The sequence below is a fragment of the Hipposideros armiger genome, unplaced genomic scaffold, assembly GCF_001890085.2.
Source record: "Hipposideros armiger isolate ML-2016 unplaced genomic scaffold, ASM189008v1 scaffold_48, whole genome shotgun sequence".
Lineage (NCBI taxonomy): Eukaryota > Metazoa > Chordata > Mammalia > Chiroptera > Hipposideridae > Hipposideros > Hipposideros armiger.
This window is the reverse complement of record NW_017731398.1, coordinates 3,546,267-3,570,017: the sequence shown is the minus strand read 5'-3', so window position 1 is coordinate 3,570,017 and position 23,751 is coordinate 3,546,267. Positions and strand designations below refer to the sequence as shown.

General features: G+C 51.6%; 1 long non-coding RNA gene across 2 annotated transcripts; it reads right to left on the bottom strand.

Annotated features, from left to right (window-relative positions):
* Positions 1-413: 413 nt before the first annotated feature.
* LOC109381382 (uncharacterized) lies at positions 414-22,901 on the bottom strand. Of its 2 annotated transcripts, XR_002123715.1 has the most exons (4): positions 22,742-22,901; positions 20,750-20,830; positions 12,010-13,371; positions 414-6,246 (listed from the first exon to the last, which is right to left on the bottom strand). It is a non-coding gene; the product is annotated as an uncharacterized LOC109381382 (long non-coding RNA). The 2 variants fall into 2 exon arrangements; XR_002123714.1 differs by having other exon boundaries at positions 414-13,371.
* Between the last annotated feature and the right edge of the window lie 850 nt (positions 22,902-23,751).

The window sequence follows — 23,751 nt, the reverse complement described above, 5'->3', positions numbered from 1 at the left end:
GTGCAGTTTCACAGTTGTAATGTAGCATTCTGAGCTCAGGGTCGACCTTTCCTCTCTCATGCCAATGCCCAAGCCTGGGCCCAGGGGACACAGGCAGCTGATCTCTGTCGAATACACGAACTGCGCCCAGGATTATATCACTACCATTAGGGCTCTATATTCCTCACTTCCAGGATCCAAAAAGGAGTTGCTTTAAAAAGTCTTAAATAGTGTGACCTGCATTAGTGTACTTTGTGGAGTTTCCAAATAATCACTTTTCAAGGAGAGAAAGGAGAAATTCAAAGTATTTTCCAAAAAGAATTGTTTACGAAGTGCGAAAAGAGTGGGGAGGGGTGAGGTGGGCCGGTGGGGGTGTGGGATGGAGACGGTGCAGACCGCGAACCAGGCGTGAAGACGGGGGAGAGCTCCTTTCCCAGTGCATGCACCAGCGTCCCATGAGGACCAGCACGTGTCCCCATCTTCATTCAGGTACCCCACAAGCAGATGCTAAGCGGCTGCTGAGCACCAGGGCTGTGTGAGGTGCTGGACACACAGCGTCTGCCCCTGAAGAATTCCACTCTGGGAGGGGCTGTGCCAGGTCGCAGGCAGTCAGTCGGAGGACCTGCTGAGGGAAGTGTTACAGGAGTGGCTGCAGGACAGCATCAACACGGGGCCCTTCCTGGAACGCACCCCAAGGCCACGGAGCGGGTCTGAGGCCATGCGATGGCTGCGAGGCTCTGGAAACGCACTTGTGTGACACTGCTCTGTGCTGGGCAGTGATGTCCTGGTCTGTCCACACCTAATGAGGACCTGTGGCCTGACCAGCATGTTCTCTGTGCTTGTTTTGTCCACAGGTTCCTACTGAAAAGCGTGGGTTCCCGACGAGGCCGAGGGAACAGGCGGCGCCTATCGTGAGAGTAACTAACAGGAAGAGGACAGTTCGCCCCTAGCCAACAACGGCTGCGCCTGCCGCGCTGTGGGCTGCATTGCTGTGGCTGCTGCCACACGCAGTAGGTGCACTCCAGCCACACGTCCACTCACTGGGCGCACACAAGCTGCCACGCCCCCCCCACACACACACGGCCAGTGCCCTGTCACGCCGAACAGGCCAGTCCCAATACTTAGTGGCTTAAAGCAATACTCACACATTTTGCTCATGACTGTGAGATGTGGGCAGGGCTCAGCAGAGGTGACGGCTCTGCTCCACGGCGTCTGGGCTGAGGCTGGAATGACTCCAGCAGCCGGAGCTGGCTGGGCCCCTCCAGGGCAGTGTCACGAGCTTCCTGCGTGGTCTCTCCAGCATGGCGGTCTCCACTGGGTCACAATTCTCTCAGGGTGGCTCAAGTGTCCCAGGAGCAAGGGTCCCAGTGACAGATGGGGAAGTCGAATGGCCTCTTACAACCCAGCTGAGATCTCACATGTCTGTCACACTGTATTGGTACAAGTAGTCACACCTTGCCCAAATTCGAGGAGAGGAAACACAGCCCACTTTTACTGATAAGAAGAGTGGCAAAGAATTTGCAGCCATGTTTTAAAACTAACACAATGTGCAGCTCATATGCAGGGTCACTTCCATACACAGTCGTGCACAATCTGACCCACGTCACCCTCACACAATCCCTTAGACTGGTAAAGCAGGGGGGCAACTCCATTCTTGGGGTGATGCAGGCAGTACTTGGCGCCAGCCCGCCTGCCTCTCCCCCCCCCAGGCTACCACAGGGCTGGGAGCCCCTGGATTGGAATGGTCTGAGGACAGAAGTCCCCTAGGGGGTGAGGAGGAGGTCTCACTTCATCTCCCTCCTGATCACAGGGCTCTCCTTGTCACTAGTCCACCACCTGCTGTAACAGGGAGCAGAAAACAGTGGCTGAGTAAGGGTCCGTTTTGACGGGGAACAAGAGGGAACACCCCAGACGCTTCCTGGGCTGACAAATGGCCAGAGGAATGCATGCTCCAGGCCCAGGGTCCTTGTCCTTGGGTGCACGGCATCGGGGAGGCACTGCTGAGGTCAACTTTTCTTTTCCTCTAAGGTGGAAGCTGGGAAGAAACTTGCTGGGCTTTTCACCTTTCCGAGGAAGTTCCCCCTGCAGGGGACTCCCAGCCCTGGCTTTCACCTCAGCTTCTCTGAGCGCGTCAGGACCACGTCCCATTTCCAAGGCCCCGGCCTTCAGTGGTGACACCGTTCAGCGGTAACGCAGGGGAGGGCAGTGTGTGCAGGAAGCCACTCCATGCCCATCACCTCCCTCCGTCCAGTCGGGCCAAGCCTGGACCATCAGAACACACAATGTGGGCGGCCCTCCCCGTCAGGAAAAGCCAGTGGCCCCGTGGGATGGGGCGCCACATGGTGGGAGCTCGTTTCTATCTGAGGAGACTGATTTCCAGGAAATCCTATGAGCAAATCAGCAAGCGCGACTTCCCCCAGTTCTGCTGTATTTGGGAACAAGATGATGTGGGCCACTGGAGAACAACGAGTCCTGACCCAAGGGAGATGTCAGGCGGGGGAGACAGGCACTGTGGTGTCTGGGGTAGGGTTCTAAAACTAAGGCTGTAGAGCCACAGGGGCTTGGAAGAGGACGGGGCAGGAGGTTAAAATCACGTGCAGCGCCACACAGACAGAACACCTGCGTGCATCCCGCACCTTCCTGCACACCTGTGTGCACGTGTCACTCAGACCAGTACTCCCTCACCCTCTGACTCTTAACTTGAACACCCACGGTTCGTTCTGTTCACCAGCTCAGGACCCTCCAAGGATCCCTGTGGCCTGTGAAGAGGACCCCAACTCCCAAAAGGTCGCCATGCTCTGGCTTGACCTCCCCAGTCAGCCTAAGTTCCCCTCCCGCCCCAGCTCTGACTCTGGGGACTTTCCTGCTGTCTCTAACTGGACGGCTTTCCCCTTTCATTCCTGCGTCTCCACATCTTCTCCACCTTCAAGGCCCACTGTCCTCAGCCAGGAAAACGCTCAGCGTGTGCTCCTGCAGGAGTCTGCCTGGGAAATAGCAAATCCAGCAGCCACTCTGCTTCTCAGACCCTCTGTTCAAGTCCAGACTGCTGGCTGTCCCAGGAAGAGGGCCCTCACTTACCACTGATTCCTCCACGGGCCCAGCAGAGAGCTGGCATGGGACAGACACTGCTGGGTCTAGTATTATCATTGCCAGTAACGACAAAGATTTTACAAATGGCCTGCTTCACAATCAGGCTGATACGGTGGCTGAAGCCATTACATTTTCTGTTAAGTTTGATTTGGCAAAGTGAAAGCACAGTTTTCTTTCCTTTTCCCAAATGCCATCTTGGGGGAAGTACAAGAGAAAAGACGATTTGAATATAGCCTTCAAGTGATGTGGGCAGGAGGCCTCGGACTTTCCAGTGCCCTACACGAAATGGCAGAAGACATGACACAAACGGAGGAAGCAGAAGTGTGCTCCTCGGTGATGGCAAGCGAAACTGGGCCCCTTGAGGGCAATTCTCTGTGGAGAGCCCACAAACTCAGAATAATCCACGGGGCAAGGCGAGAACACCCTCGGCCACTCGGCCAACTGCACGGAGCAGTGAGCACGTGCCAGGCCTGTGCTGGGGCAGCGATGGTACCCAGTACCCAGATCCTGTTCACACACACCCCCCCCACAGGGCTCGCCGGCAGTGGGACGGGGTCTCACACAGACCACCAGGACATCCAACTGCAGACTGCCAAGTGCCACAGTCCAGATGACATGAGAGGGCTTCCCGGAGGAGGCATGAAATGCCCCCAGGCAGCAACAGCACTCGTAAATTACATACACTCAGGCATGAATCAAGCAGCCTCTGTTTCCCATGAGGCTGAACGGCAGAACCAGGGGCCGTGCATGCGCTGGGGGAGGAGCAGCTTGGGCACGGGGCCAGGCGCTGGGGACTGACGCTGGGAAGTGAGAAGCATCTCTGAAGGGTTGCAAGCCAGAAGGCATGCAGTCCGAGCTGCATTTTAGGAAGGTCATTTGGACAGATCTACATTACAGCGCTGGTTCCCAAGGACTCACAGATAACAGAGTTTTCTTTAACCAGCTTCGCTGACCATAATTGCCACATATAAAACCCATCCCCTATAGATGGACACTTTGACGGGTTTTGACCAATGTAAACATTCCTATGAAGACATAAAACCTTTTGACCCCCCAGATGTGTCCTCAAGCCCCTTTGTAGCCTGTTCCATGCTACCTCCTGGCCCCAGGCAAATGCTGATCTAATGGCATCGCAGTCGGTAATTTTCCCCATCCTAAGATTTCATAAAAATGAAATCGACCAGGATGTGCTCTTTCTGTCTGGCTTCTGTTACTGAGAATGATGGTGTGGAGAGCCATCCTCATTGCTGAGGTGTTGGAAGTTTGTTCCTTTCTATTGCTGATGAACACCGTCCCATGTGCACATACGACTGGCTCCCCTGTTCTGATGGGCATTTGCATTGTGTAGTTTGGGGCAATTAATTATAAAGCTGCTATGAGCATCTGCATACAGGTTTTTTTAATGAGCGTAAGTATTCATTTCTCACAGCTGAACATCTAGGAGTGGAACCGCTGGGTCACACAGTAACTGCATGTTGCACTTTGAAAGAAGCTGATCCCGGTGGCTGGCAGGTCTCTGTGTGCACATGTCTCCACTTATCTTGGGTAAGTACCTAGGAGTGGAATTTCAGGTCAGACAACAAGTGACTTGTTTTTTTTCTTTTTTTTTTTGTAAGGATGAGGTTTAATTCATTAGAAACTGCCAAGCTATGTTCCAAAGTGTACCATTTTGTGCTTCGACTAGGACATGCGAGGCCCGAGTGCTCCGCATCTCGCCAACATTTGGTGTCGTGAGTCTTTTTAATTGTGCCGTTCCAGTGGGTGTGTAGCGACAGCTCATCGTGGTTTTAATTTGTGTCTTCATCACTAATAATGACGCGTATTTTTGTGTGTCTTTACTGGCCACGTGTAGACCTTTTTGTGAAGCATCTGCTATAATTTTTGTCCATTTTTATAGAAAACTTGGTTAGTCTTATTGCTGAGGACTAATGGAGGCTCCTGAGGCAATTTCAGTCAGAGGTGGTGAGGGCTATCGCCCTGACCAGACAGTAGCAAGCATCCAGACCCTGAGTGGACACACCCGGCAGGCTCAGTGAGAAAAGCTCAGAAGCAGCCTTGGGCAGACAGAAGGGGAACACCTTCCCTGCAAACACTGCCTCCATCTGAGCCTCAAAGAGTCTGGGGCGAGATCGGTGGGAACTGGAGAGCGTCAGGAAAGGCCTGGTTTTTCCAAACTATGGCTTCAGGCCCTCAGGCCGCCCAGGACAGTGTGACTAGGACAGGGCTTCCACTACCAGCTGTACCAGCGACTGTTGCTACCACAGTGCTACGTACCAAACTTCCCCAAAACTCCACGCAACACACCGCTAATCATTCGGGGGTCATGCCCACTGTCTGCGGGCAGCTCGGGCCTACAGGGCCGTTAGACTGGAGACTCTGCTCCAAGCTCCAGGTCAGACCCCTCCACACACACACACACACACTCACCTGCTGGTCCCTGAGGGACACGTGGCCGACATGACTTTTCTCGCGGCGATGGCAGCAGCAGAGTGCCAGCCCAACCACAGAACCCCCTGACAAAGCAGGTCACATGGCTGACCCCCCAGAGGGAGGGGAGTGAATACCTGCCACACAGCTACCCACCCTGTTGGATCAGCACCAAGGACGTGCCCCCCCCCACCCCGTAAGGAGGAAGTGGGTCCTCACTGATCTGCTTAGAAACAGCACCTCCCTTTCTTTGGAGAAATCTTCCACTCACAGTTCCCATTCATGGTTCCACCTGGAGCTATCACATTTGCTACAAAACCCTTCAGCCCCGACTGCAGCTGGTTGAGCCGGGGTGGGCACGTGACCCACACAGAGCCCATGAGAGCCCTCCGTCAAGGTTTTCAATTTTGGTAACACGGTAAGGGTAACACAGCTTCTCTGGCACTCGCGTTCCGGGCTGGGCCCAAGGGCTTCAGTGTCTGTTTCTCACTCTGGAAAGGAAGTTAGTGAAAGTGAATGAAACCCAGAGGCACAAAGGAGAGGAGACGAGAGGGTCCCAGTGGCCATCAAGTCCTTGGTTGCAATGGCTCCCTCCCATGTTCAGGTAGTGGGTGCATCCCAGAGTCCTTCCAGTAAGTTCTTCCTCTTGTCCAAGTGAGAGTTCTTTCGCTGTGGTCTCGGATTAAAAGGCCGACACACGCATTTCTCCACAGGTGTCATCAGGACAGGGTTCGGCTCCGCGGAACATTCCTGAAAGCGGGTGGGAATAACGTTTCCTGAGAAAGAAACGCTGTTCGCAGTGCGTGGGGTGAGCCGTCACTGTCGTGAGTGGATGCAGGGTGGGCTTTGGGCTCCTCCCTTCCCATCATGGGATGGTCCCTCCTGGCCTCTATTCTTAGGTCCTGGGGTGCAATGCCATGTGGTCTGCTCCCTCTGCCCCCCGACAGGGCAGGCATTTGGCTCCTGCAGTGCTCTCCACAATCTCCCAGCCCCGCAACACCGTTCCTCACTCCTCACAGGTCCCATCAGCAAGGGACACATTTGGGACGCCTCTGACCTTGAGAGAAAAAGGACACAACCTCCCTTGACTCCCGTGTCCCTGCGGCTGCCACATTTTTCTACTCCTCAAAAGAACGCTCTGTACTTTCTGTCCCCGTTTCCCCCACTAGCCCTTTCTCCCCACTATCCCATCACCTCTGACGACTTTGCTGTAACTGTGAGTGGGCAGACCCATCGCGAGTTTGATTCACCCTCAATCTAAGATTAAATACCTGATTACCATGAGGCAGCTGGACCCACGGGAACTGGAAGAGGGCCACCCCGCTACCTCAAAGCAGACTTTAAAGACACCTGAAGTGGCTTGTTTTACAAAACTGGCACTTTACACACACTGAATATACTCTCAAGGGTTACAAAAATATATATTTTATGACGCTCTCCTGATCAAAACCCTGTCTGGCTTCCTCTAACACTGGAACAAGATTCCCAACTTCCGTGCTTGTGAGAGACCAACCGTCTGGTCCCTGGGCCCCTTCTGCCTCACCCCTGCATCACCGCCACCTCGCTTGCTGCGCCTGGTGGCCCTGGGGCTCCCATGCTTCTCAGAGTATCTGCATGGCTGTCTTCCTTCCCGTATTCCTTCATGTACTTCTCACGGCCTGGCACTAGATGACGGATTTGTTTGCTGCCGTTTTTACTGCCTGTCTCCCAGTAGAACGTAAGCTCCCCGAGGGCAGAGGCCTCTCTGTTCATCCTGCAGCCTGAGGGCCTGGAACACAGCTGGATGAATACGGAAAAGCGTGGGAGCGCCTGCCTAAGATACGAAGAGTGGCAGGGCCTTAGGCCAGTGGAGGCCCGGAGCCCAGCCACCCCTGCGCCAGACTTTTCAGCTGTGTCAGCCAATAAAGTTCTCTCTGCTGTTTAATCAGTGTTCTGTCGGCCACCACTGTACTAACACTGTGTACCAAACCATTCCCAAGCCTTCCTGGCTTACAGGAGCATGTATTGTTCTCACTGAGGATTGACTAATGACACTGCTTCAGGCTGTGGGCCGAGTTCCAGTCAGCACCACAGGCCTCTAGTTCCCGGACCAGCCGCTGCCGTGGACAAACTCTCCCGGCCGGCCGACAGCAGAGGCACAGGAGACCCAACCAAAGTACGCAGCGCGTCTACGACCTTCACTCACGTCCCATCTGCTGAACATTCTATTGCCTAACGCACGTTTCAGAGCTAAGCCAAACCCCAATGAGGCTGGGAGACACACTCTGCCTACTCTAGCGGGAAGGTCTGTGGTTATATGGAGAAAAGCATGAATTCCTAACTTGGTTACAGGGAAGGAGTGAAGAACCGGCAGCAGTGATTCAGCTGATCACATTCAATGAGCATCTGTCGCTGAGAAATCAAAAAGTCCTGCCTAATGTAAATGTATGAGAAACTCAGGGCTGAAGTGAAAGAAGAGAAGAAGTTGTGGGCACAGGGGTCGCAGGTAGAGGGAGGTGGCCAAGGAGGGCCGGGCCAGATGAGTGCGGACAGGGCTACAGGGCGGTCATCAGAGAAGAGCACAGGACAGCAGCCCTGAGTGCAGGTGGCGGGCCAGGCGGGGGTAGGGGGCTGTCATCTGCATCCAGCCTCCAGGGGACAGCAGTGGGGGAAGCAGGGAGAACCATCCCAACTCCGGGCCACTGGGGTGCTTCTGAAACCTGTCTGCAAGCTGGGATGTGGCATGTTTGAGGATTACACAACATTAGCATGGAAGGACCTAGCCCAGGACTCTGGCCTTATGCCCTCAGTCAGCCAAGGGCTCCACTCCCTGCTCTGCAGAGGGCAGTGCAGGGGAGCAGCTGCCTCCCCTCGGAGGGCTGTGCCTGTGTCCAAGACCCTTAGAAAGCCACGCGGATGTTGTGTCCTGCAGGGTGAAGCGGGCAGGCTGGCTGGACTTCCTTAGGCCCCAGAAAGGGCCTCAGTTTACCCAAAGTGCCAAGGTGCTGCCCTCAAGACGTCGCCCTGTCCCCTGGCTCTGCCTGTGTTACCCTCAGCCACACCAGGGAAGATGTTCCTGCTTGGGGGTTGGGGGTGGCCTGAGTCAGAAGTCACAATGGCAGCACAGTGAAGGGTCTTTAGAAAAGACGGACTTCCTCCCTTCACAGATTTTTCTCCTTTAGGAGATGACTGATGCTGGGGGGCCCCAGGCCTCCGGGGTCCAGAGAGCTGGGGCTCAGCTGTAAAGCCTGCCCCCTTCCAGCAGGGACACAGCCCAGCAGAGAGACTGTGGGCTGGGAAAGCATTCAGAGACCTGCATGCTGCCTGGCTCTGCCCCTAGCTTACGTCCTTGGCCTGCTGGAATTCCCTAGGGGTTTACAAAGATGAGCTGTGGGCCCCTAGGCCAAATCGAAATGAGGCGTCCCCACACTCGAGAGCCCCGGGTCAGTGTGCACGGCCTCATCACGTACCAAGGACTGTGGGCCTTTCAGAGTCCTAATGCTTTCCCGCCTTCACAGCGGGTTCTGCTCTGGCCCCAGTGGCTTTCCGTTGCCTGGAGCCGGGAGAGTGCAGACGCTGCAAGTCCCAAGGCCCAAACTCAGGCTGGGCCTCGGGTTCTCCACCTATAAGCTAAGAAAGTTGGACAAAAACATGTCCAAACTCCCTCCTAGCTCCATAAATTCCTTGATCCTAATCCTAGGTCTTTATGGCGGCTTATGAGCCTCCTAAGATGAGTTGCTTCTATTCTAACAAAAAGAAAAAGAAATTTGGGAGAGAGATGAAAACAGATGGGCAAAATGTTAGAAATTCATGCAGCTGGGTGAGGGCACGAGGGGAGTCAACAGATTACGTACTCTCTGTCCTGTGTGTGGCCACGTTTTTCTCTGATAAAAAGTCTTTGAAGAAACAGAAGTTTCACTGAATAAGCATCCTATGACCTTTGCTGCCTAGATCCCTTGAGAAGTAACCATCCTACTCAAAGGTACCTTCCAAAGGGAACCCCCTTCCTCTCGCGTCCTTTATGCCCATCGCCGCCCAAGCTGCAGCAGCTGTGCTGCTCCCACGTTAGAAAACCTGGGGGGTTTCCAGAACCTTCTATTCTTACTTCCCATTTCTCCAGTGATTTAACTATCACACACGTAAATAAAAAAGTCACCTACAGGGCAAGACTCACTCTTGGCCAAGTTGGGGGCAGAGCCCCTCCTGCCGGAGCTCGATCTGCACTGGGAACCTTGGTCAGGGCTCAAGGTCGGAGGTGACTGTTCCCTGTGTCACGATGGGGGACAGTCGGCAGCGCTCTTCACGTGTAAGTGCTAGGGCGTAGCGCAGAGTGAGACACCCCACCCCCACGCCCGAGCATGAGCTATCTCCCCACATCTCAATGGCGCTCACTGGTCTCCCCTCAACCGGAGGGAATTTGGGGTTGCTCCCCTTTTCCAGCCTGGAAGGGCTGTCAAGCCCAAAGCAATTTCCTGCTCCCCCAGGCCTAGGAAAAGCCGCTGAGGGGAGATGCCTGATTCTCGTCCCTCAGGGACTCAAACAGAGCCACATAGAGGGAGGACAATCCCAGCCTACCTGCCCGCCCAACCAAGGTGGCAAGTCCCAGGCTGCCTGGGACACAGGCGATCCTGTGTCTGCCTGAGGGGCTGCACCTGTCACACAGCCCCAGGAGGCCACCTTCCTAAGGACAGGGCTGCAGACACACGACCCGTCTCCTTCTGGCCTCTCCAGACAGTATGACCAAACACACAAGCCTCTAGGGTCACTGGCAGCAAAAGGGCCAGTACAGGTTCTACCAGATTTTCCCAGTTGTGTTTTATGCAAAAACAGCCAAGAATTCAGACCTGAATAACTCGGGTTTTTATCTGGGGTGGGGGAGGAGCTACACGCGCTCATCATCCTTCCACTGATTATTTTACCCAGCACCCACTGTGTGCCCAGCTCTGGGCTGGGTGCTGAGGACAGAGAAAATGAGACAGGTTCTGTCCTGAGGCCTTCCCAGCCTGGAATAAGCAGCCACGAGACAGGTTTGTAGAGGCTACTGTAAAACAAAATAGAAAGCAATGAGGCACAGAGGTGATAGAAGGACACTTAAAAGGGAAACTGAATACTTGCTGGACACCTACTATGTGCCAGGACTTAGACCGGAACTTTGCAAACCTCATCTCATGTAAAGTCCCGAAAGTATTAACTCTGTTCCGCAGAGCAGGAATCGGACACTCACAATGTGACAGGTCACACAGCTAGAAACAGCAGAGCCAAGGAACAAAACCCAGCGCTGTCTGACTCCAAATGTATATAAGACAAAATGCTACCTTCAAATTTTTCTTAAATTCACATATGGACATCCATGAATAAATGCAAGCATTTGTAAGCTCTAGTCACCCGTCACAAACAAGCCGAATATCAATCCATCAACTCTGGATTATTGGGTCTCCGCTGCTGCGGGGCTGGGCAGGCTGAGCGCCCGGCGCCACCTCGTGTTTCCGAGTGGGACTGCAGCACAGGTACCCAAGCCTTGGCCAGGCGGGGACCGAGAAAAACCACAGGACACACTGGCAAGGGGCAGCAGCAACGCCTCTCAGGGTAACACCTGCAGAGCAGAGTGGCTGCGTCTGCTGTTTGCAATACACATCCTTCACATTGTAAGGAATTCCGTCCGGGATTTATGGGGCAGTGGAGATTGGGGAGGGAAAATGTGGCCCCTGAGCGAAGGAGGCAGCCAAGTGCATGACAACTGCAATCCCACGTGCCAAGTGCTCTGCCCGAGGGAACACAGGGTGAGACGGAAAGCCTCCTGGATGAGGTTATGATGGAGCTGACGCTTCGGTACATGTAGGAGTTTGCCAGGGCCGCCAACAGATGGTCCAGGTAGAGGAACGGGTGGGAAAGAGAACAGACCCTTGGGGGAACTGCAAGGTCAATATAAGCCAGAGCCAGAAGGCTGGCAGTCGGCAGGGGCCAGGTCATAAAGGGTCTTGAGCCGTGCTAACAAGAGCGGACCTTACCCCGTGGGCAGTGGGGCTTGAAGCAAGGCGCTGACTCAGATCTGCGTCTGAGAAAGAACATTCCAGGAACAGAGGCGATTTGCATGGGAGACGACTGGAAATGACAGAGGCTCGTTAGGATGCTTTTGTAACTTTGTAATATTCTTGTAACGAGGGGACACACGCTCTGAACCCAAATGAAGATTGAGATCAGGAGGAAGGAGAGAAAAAGATGGATGAGAGGCAAAAGGGAAGGAGAGCCACAGGACTAGGGACAGGGCACGAGGAAACTGGAGGAGTTAGTAGGTAAGGGACACGCTCACTGAGGCAGGGAGCCCATGCTTGGGGGAGAGGAGAGGCTGAGTGTGAGGTCCCAGCACACTTCCCAAAGGGCAGCAGCACAGCTTCAGGGACTCTTCCTGGACCCGAGCGAGCGGCAGGTGGTGGAAGGGCTGGGCTGGTGGGTTTCTTTCCCGCTTCCTGTTCAACAACCCCTGGAGTTTTAAAGTTACAAGAAATGTAAAAGTTCAGCATTTCAATGCTTTACCTGCTGAGCGCTCCCTGAGGATATCAGACCAAACCAGAGGGCAGGCTCAGGGCCAGGAACAGGGAACTTGCACGCCAGCTGGTGACTCAGGCAGACGGCACATGGCGGCAGGAGGCCGGGCCCGAGACCCTGGGCAGGAAAGTGAGTTCAGGAGAAGCTGCGTGGCGAGGGTGCTGGGTTCAGGCCGAGCACAAGGAACAGGCTAAACGTTCTGCTCCCCGGAGGAGAAACGTGATCCCGGACACTCAATCTGATGGGGGGCGCCTGTACAGCGCAAGTGCAGACAAGCCGGCAATGCTGCAGGCAGGACGGACGCCCCAATTCCATCCCCATTACACAGACCTGTAAGCTGAGGCCTCCGGAGGCAGCGAGTCAGCAGAAAGTTTCCCACAGAAACCTCAGCGTCTGGCCTTCTAACTCCATGGCTGCGACATCACGCAGCCCTCGACGTTACGTGAACTTAAACGTCATTCCAGCTGCGACGTAACATCACACCGACTGCGACGTCACGTGGGTTCAAAGGTCATCCAGTTGCAACGCACACGTCACGGCAGTGCGACGTCACGTGAGCTTAAACGTCACTCCGTCTTGACGTCTCATGGGTTCAGAGGTTACGCTAGGGGACTCCGACGTCATTTCATCCATGACGCAAGGTCATAGCAACGTCATGTAGGTTCAAAGGTCACCCCAGCTGCGTCGCCACGTCACGTAGGGTCAAAGGTCACCCCAGCTGCGTCGCCACGTCACGCCAGTGTGAAGTCACGTGAGCTTAAACGTCTCTATCTGGACATCACGTGGATTCAGAGGTCACGCTATTGGTCCGCGATGTCATTTCAGCCATGATGCTACGTCACGCCAACGTCATGGGTTCAAAGGTCACCACAGCTGCCATACTATGTCACGTGATATGACTTGTCACGTCATTTTATCGGGACATTGCATGGGCTTTAAGGTGATTCAGCTGCAACGCAGGCTAAAACGTTAGGTGGGCATAAACAGCAGGCTGATTGCGATATAACGTGACTTCTGACTTCATTGCAGTCGCCACACATTACACCGACATACACCGGCTACACGGGCACATGGGTTCAAAGGTCAATCCAGCTGAGACGCCAGGTCACGCCAGTGGGAAGTCACATGGGCTTAAACGTCATTTCAGCTGGGACACCACCTCACGCCAGACCGTGGCGTCACGTGAGTGTTAACGTCACTCCAGATGGGATGAGACCTCATGCCGTTGGATAGTCAAGACAGGAATACTTCAGCTCCATTGTCACCTTACCTCCCGTGGTATGTTTGGTCCGCATTGAGGAAACTTCCTTATGCGGCTGTATAATCCCTTGATTTTGTAACACCGTATCACTGAAAGTAAAGGGGGAACAGCATGTTTTAATTAAATGGTAGTGGATACAGTGAATAGTGTGTATGGTGGCACGGAAAAGGGAATGTCACTCTTACCTTGTACCATACATAAAAATAATTTGAGCTGGATCGGAAAGCTAAATGTGAAAGGTAAAAAATAAAGGTTCTACAAGAAAACGCAAGAAGATATTTTCACGACCTCAGACTAAACAGGATACGAAAAGCTCCATTCTAATACAATAAATTCATAGACTGCACTGTACTAAAATACAAAAGAAAAGCTTGTTAATCAAAAGGCACTATTAAAAGCGTGAAAGACAAGTGATGGGCTGGGAAAATATATTTAACGAAACATATCCAACATAGGATTCCTAACTCAGTATTTAAAGAACTTGTACAAATCAATAAGAAAACATTTAACCCCAATTTTTAAAGATAGGCAAACTACTTGATAAGGAACTTCATAAAAATAAGCATATACATATGACCAATAAACACTGTAAATTGAAAGCCTCAGTATTTTCCTTTCTATTGTATGATGGGAAAAATCCCAGTTCCTCCCTAATGAGTTTGTCTCCTGGGAGTCTCCTTTACTGCTCAGAAGCACACTTCACTTTTGACACTTCTGGCGACCACACGTGTGGGGGTTTATCCCCACAACGGGAAATTCCCTGACACCAGCTGGGTGTCCCACAACTTAACTCCATTCAGACACTGTCTGCCTGGAGAGAGCATCACGTCCCACAGGTTAAGGGCTCAGTCCCACAACAACGCAGGCCCTCCCCCGCCCCACGTCCCCTTCAGATGCCAGTCACACGTCCAGGTTGTCACCTGGGCTTCTGACAGACCGGCTATAGATAGGAGGTTCCCACGATCCCCACCCCCGCATCAGGTTCCATTAATTTGATGGAGTGGCTCACAGAACTCGGGGAAACACTTAACATTTACCAGTTTACTAAAGGATGTGGTAGAGGACACAGATGAACAGCCAGATGAGATAGGGGGTGAGGCCTGGGAGGGTCCCGAGCACAGGAGCTTCTGTCCCCCTGGGGGTGCGGTGTCACCTTCCTGGGGTGGGCGTGTCCACCCACCTGGAAGCTCTCAGAACCCCACACTATTGGGACTTTATGGAGGCTTCTCACGTTGGCATGGTCAGGTATTAACTCTGTTTTCAGCCCTCCCCTCTCTGGAGAAGTGGGGGTGAGGCTGAAAAGTCCAAGCTTGTAATCATGGTTTAGTCTTTCTGATGACGGTCCCTGACCAGGAGTCCACGTAGTCGCCTCATAAGAACAAAAGATGCTCTTAGTGCTCTTGTGACTTAGGAAATTACGATGGTTTGAGGCACAGAGCCAGGAATCGGGGCAGAGATTAATATATGTACATGTATATGTATATCTGTATAGTCTATTTCACAAACACATAAAAATGTGTTCCACATCATTACTTGTTAGGAAAACATGAATTCAACCCCAATAGGATACCACTACACACCAAGTAGAATGGCTAAAATTAAAAAGTCTTAACAATACCAAGAGTTAGTGAGGACGTGGAACAACTGGACCTCTCTTCACCCTGCTTTTTGGGGTGTAAACTGGTACAATCACTGTGGAAAAGGCTTGGCGGTCTCTACGCATATATTAACACCACAACCCAGCAATCCCATTCTTAGGTACGTATCCAAGAGAAATCTGCACTCTGTCCTTCCAAAAGCATGAATGCGCAGAGCCACTTAGCACAGCGACGGAAACATCTCAGGAACCCAACAACAGGAGAAAAGATGGAAGACTTGCAAAACAGTGTTTACAGCACCCCAAACTAGAAATAATGCAAATGTCCATCACAGTAGAACAAGTAAATGGTTTATGGTATATTTATTCAAAGAATCTATACAACACTGTAAGTGAACTGCCTACAGCTACACACAGCAAGCTAGATGAGTCTCCCAAGTATAAAATTGAGCCAAAGAAGCAAAACACAAGAGTACATACTGTATGATTCTATTTATAAACGGTTCAAAACAGGCAGAACTAAACTAGAATGTTAGGGTTGCATTCCTATGCGGTAAAAAGGAAAAAGCAGGGAAGCGGTTTCCATAAAAGCCAGGCTCGTGGAGACAGGATTGTAATCAGGAAAGGCTCTGGCGTGCCGGGGGAGGCGACGCTGATGGGATGGGGGATGTTCTATTTCTTGATCTCAGTGCTGGTTACTGGGATGTTCGCTTTGTCATAATTCATGGAGCTGTGAGTTTATGTTGCATACACTTTAGCAAGTGCTACATTTCACAATGTTGAAAAAAAAAAAAAAGCTTAAACATTACTGGGGGATGGGGGGTAGAGTACAGGACTTCCCGAGGCAGAGGCGGAAGCGGGGTTGCATGGGGGCCGGCAGGGCCAGTGGTGCGTGGGGAGCAGGGACGGTTGTGTGGTGGTCTCACAGCAAAGGAGGGAGCAATGGGACAGGACACCAGGAGGACAATGAGACCAGATTACGAGGGATCACAAATACAGCCACCAGCTGAGGCTGTGAAGGCTGTGCCAAGAGGGGACAGGTGTCCACCCTGGCATGTGCCTGCTGCCGGAGGAGGGGAAGGCCTTTTGTACTGTGCACAGAGCTTCACATCCTGGAGGGGACAGGATCTGCTTATTTTATTTTGTAAAAAGTTTTTGAAGCCTATTGTTTTTCCTATAGTGAGGATCTGGGACTTGATTCGGGAGGCACTGCTAAACGATACAGTGCACCAAGCATTCCTTCCTGTTGGACTCGGGTCTGGGCAGCGCTTCCTTCCCGTCACAGGCCCCGGAAGAGGGGCCGCCACCAAGTCCTTGGTTTCTCTGCTGCCCCCTCTCCCCACCCCACCCCACCCCCAGCACCTAGAGGCCATTCCAGGCCTGGTTAGGGGCCCCCAAACATCGCCCACGGACAGGCCTCACGCCTCCACCACCATCATTATGGAGGCTGGGCCAAGGATGGCAGAGGAATTCCCCATGATGGGAATGAGTGGGACGCGGCAATGTCACAGGGGGGCGGGGCCCAGCTGCTAGGAGAGGAGACGTGAAAAGGCCAGGCTGCCCAGAGGTTCACGTGGCAGGCTTAGCGGATGGTGGTGTCAGTGGGTTCCCTCAAGCCCCCCTCCCACCCTCCCTGGTACCTCATTTCCTCACCAGAGTTCCTGGATTGGCTGAGGACCTTGGGAAACATCCTCTGCCTGTCATTAGGTGAGTAAGAACACTAAGTATAAACAAACATCCTTCAAACTTGCTGGAGGGTGAGTACACACGGGTGAGTAGGAAGCACGTTGTGCTGACCACTTGTCTGGAGCATGCGCACCTGCTGCCCCCTTTGCTGCCTGTGGCTCTGGCTGCCACCTGCGCGGGTGCAGGGGCACCGAGGGGCTTCAGCAACACATCAGTCTGGCTGCTGACCCTACACGCCAGAGCCCCTGGCGCAGGGCCCCAGCCCTCCTAGGACCTTGGGATCTTGCCAGGGTCTCCGGGGATGCCAGCTCCTGCCGTCCCATTCCTGTGCTGAGTCACTGGTGGGGGCTCTGCCATTTTTCGTGGGCTCTCCTGGTCAAAAGATGATACCCAGAGTTTGTCTTGTTTCCAGTCGTTACCCTGACTGAACAGAAGCAAAGTTGGGATGTTTACGCAGAACAATCGAACGGGAGAATCCAGCTGCACAGCCGACAGCATATTGTATCATGTTTATGTCCAGTTACATTTTTTTGCCAGTCTATTCCATTCCTAGTCTGGATGTTGGCATGACAAGTAAATGAAGTTGAAATGAGGGGGAGAGGCATGCCATTCTGAGTACGGAGTTGTGTGCCCCCTTGTCCTGTCGCACCACTGCTCCCAGAGGCCAGCCTTTCACCTGCAACCACCCCACCGCTTGGCAACACCTCTGGTTTCCACACCGGGAGCCCAGGGGGCATGTGGGGTTGCAGGTCTCCACCCTTTTGACCTGCTCTGTTTACTTAGAATTAATTACGCCATACTCAGTCATGTCCTGAGAAAACCCAGAGGTGACTCTGACTCCAGCTTAAAAGCTGGGCCTTCCTAATGTCATGCACTTTGCATGACATTTAGGAAAAGGAGGCCTAAGTGCTTAAAATGAAACTCGGTTATGTGTAATTACCATGTAATGAAAAGAGTATCACTTAAAACTATTAAATAAAAAATGGTCCACATTGAGAGTTAGAGATCTCCCATTAAAGATAAATTTTTATGGAACACATGGGTTATTGTGGCCTAGGGGCCTCGCTTAAACCTCACCAAAGGATAGTTCAACTGAAAGTTCATCTTGTCCTCAAACTTTATCAAACCTTTGAATTCATTAATATTTTCAATAGCTCATCTCTCTCATTTTGAGCCCATCACACTCCATTACTTCGAATTGTTTGCTGGCTTTGGACCTCTTGAGTTGTTTTTTTTCTTTTTTTAAATCCCAGATCTTTAGAAAGACCAATATTTTAATTATACATAATAATTTTTCAGTTTCCATTTTAGTCTCTCCTCTGTTATTGTCAACAATTTATCTGCAGAAGCTTTCTTTTCTATGATGAAGCTAGATTCTCCTGATGCTATAATAACCTGAAACGTGCAGGGTTTGCTTATGGCTCAAAAGGGGGAAATGTTTTGTCTCTTCAAGTGATCTTTTGAAAATGTATTTACTCTGTGTAATGTTTTCACATCTTTATAAAGCATGGCAGCAACTCAACCTGCAGAAATGGAAGCACAGACCCTGCCCCACAGGCTCGGGCTCGGCCTGGGGGGTGAGCTTCTGGAGGGGGGGGTCCCTCAGAACTGGGAACAGATGGGGCCAATGGACCAACAGATGGTAAAAAAGGCTAGATGTGGAGAAGACAGGAGATGCAAATAGAGGATGGAGGGAGTCCCCACCGGGAATGGAAATGGACTTCAGGATGTGGGAGGGGACAGGTCCAACCCCAGGAGAGCATTCCTGGGGCAGGTCACGAAGCAGGACCAGACCAGAGGCCTCTGTCTCCCTGCCCGTTTGCAGCATGAGTGCTGTGGTCTGCCACGAAATGCTGCTTGGAATCTGATGGGACCAGAAGCTTAGGTGAGCTCCCCCTTAGGGATGACTTGTTGGTACAGAAGCTTGGCCGGGACTCTGGTGAGGACACCAGTGGACGCTCAGAAAGCACCCCTGCAGCTGGCCTTTCAGACTCCTTGCCTGGTACTTCCCAGCCGGCAGCCCGACCTGCCCAGACACAGCCAAGCGTAAGTGCTTACGAGGCAGGACCCAGACTACGAGGGTTCAAATCCTGGCTCGGCCACTTGCTAGCTACATGACCCGGGGTGACTTACTTAATCACCCTAATTGTACCTATTCCCACAGGGCTGTTGTGAAGACTGCACAATTTACACACGTGAAGGGCCTACAACAGGGCCGGAACATAGTATACAATAAATACCAGCCACTATATCATGGTTTCCACTATCTTGGTCCAGGGTCCTGGCACTGAGAGCCGTCCGTCCTCCTAAGTTTCCCTTCCTCCCCAGGCTCCTCCAAATTCCTACCCACAGTTCTTTACCCCTGTAAATCAGAAATCCCTATTCTCTCATTTTTTTTTTTTTACAATAGCCATAGAATTCCTAACAGAAAGAGCCTGCTCACTTCACACACACACAAAAGGCAGCCCAGCTTTGTGCAGTGGCAGTATCGTAGCCAATGAGGTTTATCCGAGGCGCGATTATTGCTAATTGAAAAAAAAAAAGGGCAGCCCATGTCATAAACCATAAAACAAAAACAAAAACTGATATATTGGGCTGCATCAAGATTAAACACCTGACAAAGGACTTGTATGCAGAATATATAAAGAACTCTTGTAACTCAACAAGACAGACAACCCAGCTTTTAAAAGTGGACAAAAGATTTAAACATGTAGGCATTTCACAATAAATAAATGGCTAATACACACATAAACAGAAGCTTGACATCTAAAGTTCCGTGGGAATGCAAATTAAAACCACATGAGAGTTGGCGAGTATATGGAGAAAAGCATGCACTGTTTGTGGGAATGTAAACTGGTGCAGCCACTATGGAAAACAGTTCCTCTAAATATTAAATATGGAATTACGATACGACCCAGCAATTCCACTTCTGGGTATTTATCTGAAGGGAATAAAATCAGTATAGTATCTGGAAGAGATATCTGTACGCCCATGATCACTGCAGCGTTCTTCTCAACAGCCAAGATGTGCAAACAACCTAAGTGCCCATCCATAGATGACTGGATAAAGAAGAGGTGGTACATTATACACAATGGAATACTACTTGGCCATAAAAAAATAAGGAAATTTTGCCATTTGCGACAACTTGGAGGGAGCTTGAGGGCATTATGCTCAGTGAAATAAGTCAGACAGAGAAAGACAAATACTGCATGACCTCACGTATCAGTGGGATCTAAAAAAGTCGAACTCTTAGAAACACAGAATAGACTGGTGGTTGTCAGGAGCTGAGGGCTGGAGGAAACAGGGAGATGGTGGTCGATGGGTACAAACTTCCAGTTATAAGATGATTAAGTTTTCTACTTTCAAGTTACTGAAAGTAGATCTTAAGTGTTCTCACCACAAAAAAAAACAACAACCTAGCTGTATAAGGTGGTGGAGATGTTACTATATTGAGGGGATCGTTTCACAGTGTGTGTCAAAACATCACATGCCACACCTTAACACACACTGCTATTTTGTCAATTATACCCCAGGAGAGATGGAAAACATTTTAAAAAGCGCGCGCGCGCGCACGCACGCACGCACGCACACACACACACACACACACACACACACACACACACACACACACACACTGAGAGATTACCTCTCAATACCCTCTAGAATGGCTGAAATAAAAACAAAGGGACACCGCCAAGTGTGGGGAGGATATAGAAAAACTGGACACACCAGTGGGTGGGTAAGATGGCGCCATTATTTTGGAAAAGAGTTTGGCACTTTCTTATGGAGCGAAACACTCATTTACCACCCAACCTCGCAATTCCACTGTGGAGTATTTCATGCTAGAGAAATAAAAATCCACCCACACAGCGTGTACAGCAGCTTTGATCATAAGCGCCCTAATCTGCAGACAACCCAGATATGTCCCCCGACGGGGGTGGGTCAGCAAAAAGGTGTTATACCCACGTGGTGGGGACACTGATCGGTGACACCAGGGGACACTTAAAACATTAAGTAAAAAAAAAAAAAGCCAGACACACAAAAACTACATGCCCTATGATCCCATCCATGTGAAATTCTTGAACGGGGAGAAGCTATCTTGTAACAAACGGCAAGGTGAAGCGAATCAGGGGTTTCCTGGGCTGGGGACAGGAATTGAATGCGAGGGGCCCAAGAGAACTTACGGCAGTGATGGAAAGAGTCTGTATCAGGATATTGTCAGCTGGCGGTGACATGGGTGTTGACACTTGTACAAATCCACTGAACTGAAGTAAAAAAAAAAAAAAAACCACATCAAATTATATGCTTAAATCGGGTGCATTTTAGTGTATGTAAATTTTTTACTTCAATAAATCTGATTTTTAAAAAAACATCCAGCCTCATTTTTTTAGCAACAGAAAAACTAGTTCTCCATGCATGGGGTGGCAGGTGCTAGGGTAGCTTGGGGGAGGGGGTTGGGGGGAGGTTCCAGTTTTTAAAATACACAATTACCTGAGGAGATCTTATTAGTCCTGGAAAAGTTCTACCCTGCCCTGATCCTCCCCTCAAAAGGCTAATGACTCCTTTCAAAGAACATTAAAGATGGGGAGGGAAGGAGAAAATTCCTATCCTGTTCCCGGGCACCTCCTCCTCCTCCCTGGAACCTTCGGTTCTGCTGGGATCGGGGTGGCAGAGGTAAGCTCAGGGTCTTGGCCCCGGTCGGGGTCAGAGTCCGCTGGCAACAGGGAACCCATCAACAGATGCTCTGGCCTCTTCCTCAATCTCTCAGTCCCCTAGGAAGGGACGCTGGGCTCGAGCTGGGCCTGCCTGGGGCTCTTGGAAGGGTAGAGCTGCTTACACAGGAGAAACTCAGGCTGTCTAGACCAAGAATGATACTCCCCACGTCCCTTCTGCGCAGGGCCAGACCGATGGCTACCCAGTCTAGACTCCTTCCTCTCCATCATGCCCACGTTTAACCGCCACCAAGTGCTGTCGATTCTAACTTCAGAGTCATCCATCCCCTTTACTGGTCTCTCCTGCCCCATCCTAGTCCTCAGCACTTTGCATCTTGACACTTGTCTCCTTCCTGCTCCGATTTTGGTCCTCACTGTAAACCATCCACAGCAGCCAAGAGGTCTTTTAGAAAAGTAACCCTCTGCTTCAAAACCCTCCAAGGATATGTTGTTACTTTTGGGAAGAATTCCAAAATCCTTAAAATGTCTTTGGAAGCTTTGCATGATGCAGTCCTGTCAACCCCTCTGCCAATGTCTGCTGCCTGCTCCTTTTCACGCCCGATGCCATAGTCATCCTCAGCCCCTCTCCTTTGACACACCGTCCTGCCTCAGGGCCTTTGCACGTGCTGCGCTCTCTCCTTAAATGGTCTCCACTCTTTGGGTCTTAGTTCAGAAGCCATATACTGCTCCCTGCTGCTCACATAGCACCCTGTAATTTTTTTCCTTCATCTACTTTGTCATGTTTTTTAATTATACATTTATTTGTGTGATTGTTTCATGGTTGTTGCTCTAATTATACTTCATAAAGAGCAACAGTGTCCGACTGGCTCATGACTGGGCTCTTGACGCCTAGAACCGTGGCACTTATAAGGCCGACATAGATACTCTTTAAATGGATGAATGGATAAAGGGGTGTTTTAAAGTTTAGGCTTTATTATTGTTCACCTATGGCAAGGCCAACAGATCAGGAGTCAGCACCATTCAAAAAAGGGTTGGTTATACGTACAGATCCCAAGGGAAGGGGGCATGCCACACCATGGGGCCACATGCGGAAGCAGCGGGGTGGTCAGGAGGCAGAGGGGCTGAGGGGATCATGTGGACAAGGATCTTTCCTGTGGTTTCTGCAGAGGGACAGGCGAGGCAGGGTAAGAAGGTTTAGGATAGGCTAGTGGGAATAATTCCAGCCCACTCTGGGCATAACAGGGGCGGCCCTTGGTTGTTAGATAACTGGTCCGGGAGTGATGGGGCACGTGGAGAGTGACCTGGAGGGTGAGAGCCCCATTGAGGAGGCAGTTGGCGGCGGGGAGGGTGGGCTCTGCATTGGTTGGTTTGCATTTGGAAGGTGTGCAGCCAGGTGAGCTGTTTACTGTCTCCCAGGGATACCAGGAACAGGTACCACATCCCCACCTGAGCGTGTGGAACTCCCAGAGGACCTGGGCTTCTACCCCTGAGAAGGATACTGACCTGGAACCAGAGGAGTGGCACAGCCTAGTCCCAGAGGACGGCAGGCTCCATGCTCAGAAGGTGCCTGCGAGGGACCGGGAAGGACTCGGCCACAAGCAGATGCATTCCTCCGTGGTGTGGGCTGTCGTCAGCATTTTCAGATGCAGACCACAGAATCCACTCAAGCTGGTTTGAGGAGAAAGGCATTTATTAAGGGTTAAAGACAGATCACAGAACCATCAGGGGGACGAAAGAAACACACTGGAATGAGCCTCCAGGGAGGACTCCTGAAGCCCAACACTTTTGATCTAGTAGCAGGAAGCTGCCAGCCAGCTGTCTCCAAGAAGCCGCCTCCTAAATCAGGAAGCCACCAGCTCCACACAGCCTCTCCCACAGCCCCGGACTTGTTTCTCTCCCTGTGTAACTCAGCGTCATATGCAAGTCCTTCCCGCTGGTGGAAAGTATTCACACATTGTACCCTGTGGGGAGCAGAGTCCGGAAAATGCCATGAGTGGCTCTAGCCTCTGGGTGTGTGTAGGAATCCATGTGCCCACAACACATGGTTTGCTGCCTGGTATGGGTCCTTCAAGGACCAGACAGGTCAACTTTTTCAAAAATGTGAATTATGGGACGAAACTCTGTCCCTAAATCTTGGGGGCTATGGCTCTACTCCCCACAACCCAACTTTCCAGATGCCCAAGGCCCACCTTCCTGAGAGTTTAAAGGTTACTGTTCTCTACCCACTGCTGGCATACACCCTGGCCTCTCAGAACACAGGACCGAACATCTGCCCAAACCCCAACCCGAGACTGGGAGGCTGCAGCTGCTTATCTGGAACATGGTCCTACCATCTGCTGGGCCAGCTCAACAGGCATGGCAACAGGTCTGGACTTCCTCTGCATTCAAAAGCCCTCGTCACCTATAAGACACACAGGTGAGGACTACCTCGTTGGCGTCCTTGGGACCACATCCTGACTCTGCCATGATTTATTTCTATGTGTGATTTTGTGAAAGTCATTTAACTTCTTGAC